This window comes from Epinephelus moara, chromosome 13 (genome assembly GCF_006386435.1).
Source record: "Epinephelus moara isolate mb chromosome 13, YSFRI_EMoa_1.0, whole genome shotgun sequence".
Lineage (NCBI taxonomy): Eukaryota > Metazoa > Chordata > Actinopteri > Perciformes > Serranidae > Epinephelus > Epinephelus moara.
Window position 1 is genome coordinate 4,943,033 of NC_065518.1, and position 1,886 is coordinate 4,944,918.

Here is a 1,886-nt window from a genome sequence, read left to right on the forward strand (position 1 = left end):
CATCTCTGCTTGTGTCTCTGTTTAGTCTTTACATGCTCGTGTGTATGAAGTGCATCTGAAACATTTGTGTTGCTGTGAGTCACGGTGACATTTCCAGCGTCTTGATAATACGTATGAATCCGTCTAAACAATAATGAAATGTCAGAGTATGATTGAAATAGACAGTTTAATGATAACACACAAACATCTGCAACAGAAACATGCGATGTTTATACATGAAAAGATTCTTCTCTCCTGTTAGAGGGAACTTTGTCTCTTTCAGTTTTCAGTCTGTTGAACCTCTGCAGCGTTTTGTTCTCCGTGTACAAAAGAAACTAAATAACATCTATTCATTAAGAATCCTCTACCACCTGAAAGCGTCAAAGACCTTTGTGACAGCAGATAACAAGCTTTTAACTGTGGTGTTTAGACTTTGTGTTTATATCCACCTGCTGGACCTCAGCACTGTGGACAGAGATGCTGTATACACACACACACACACACCTGCCTAAAATCAACCTGCGTAGTTGTCCCTCCATTGTGACATTAGAAAGTGTCACATTTATCTTGCAAGTGTACTCTTCTTCAACGTTTGCTTTACTTCCTGGATTTTTCCCACATGGAAATTCTGACCGATCAAGAGCAGCTTTCTCACACAAGGCATTTGATCTGGTCCGCTTGTAAATGCTGCCGTGAGAACACGAACCAACTCTAGGCAATTATACAACTTTGGAACAACATGAGTCCCTGATTCAGACCAAAGGAGACGACTCCAGGTGTGTTTATCCGCCCTTTATTCGACCACCACAGCTGTGATTATGTATCACTTTATAGTCTGTAAAATCACTTTTTAAGATAACAATCTGCTCCTGTTGAATTATCAGAGTATATTTTAGTGATAAATGAGCCGTATTAATTTAAATTAATGTAGCAAACAACTTCACAGAGAGCTGAACATATACTGAGCCAATGATTCAGCTCTCTGTGTGTTTCTCCTCCGGACTAATGAAAGCAGACAATCTTTGATATGCAAAACCCCTCATTTCCCTTCACACACACACACACACACACACACACACACACACACACACTGGCCACCTGTCATTTCCCCTGCCTGTGTGTGTGTGTGTGTGTGTTGAATGTAATCCAACACTCAAATAAAATAAATGAAAGCACATCTGAGGGATTTATTTTGTGTCCAATGTGTCGCAGCAGCAGAACAAAACACATTTGTTCCTATCACACACACACACACACACACACACACACACACATACACGTATGTTGATTAATCTGATTGCTGAATCAAAGCAGACGTGAAGCAGCTGAATGTGCTCCTACTGATGATTTAATATTTCTACACTACAAATTACATTAACAAACAATTCATTTGAATCAGCTGAAGATGAAACATTTATCCTCCGGTGTTCACGGTCATCTGCTCTCCATAATATCTCAGCAATGATAACAATAATAAGCAATAATGGCTGTAATGATACATGAATGTGCAGCGTATGTAACATGGTGTCAAACATAAAAGACAAAAATAAACACCTCTATAGATGAGTCTTGAATCCTGTCAAGGATACGTGTGTGTGTCCTCAGCGAGCATCAAGTACCCACAATTCTTTACACACGATTTGTCATTTATTATGATTAATATCTCCAGTTTTTAATCATACAAGCATGAAAACGTATCGACAGATTTAAATAAAGTCATTTTGATAAATCAGCAGTGAGGATGTCGACAGCAAACATTAGAGCATCCTCATTTGTTTTGAGGTGAACATATTTCAGAGGATTACTCAGCTGTATCATGTACAGGAGCCACGTCAGCTGTTTCAGCGCAGCTATTCAGATCAGATCCACTCATCATTTTAGGCCCAATCCCAATACCCCCCCCCCCC

General features: G+C 39.6%; 1 protein-coding gene across 2 annotated transcripts in view; it reads left to right on the plus strand.

The window, feature by feature from the left end:
- Positions 1-1,886, plus strand: part of prkg1b (protein kinase cGMP-dependent 1b) — an 88,767-nt gene that overhangs the window by 43,762 nt on the left and 43,119 nt on the right. The window lies entirely within an intron of this gene.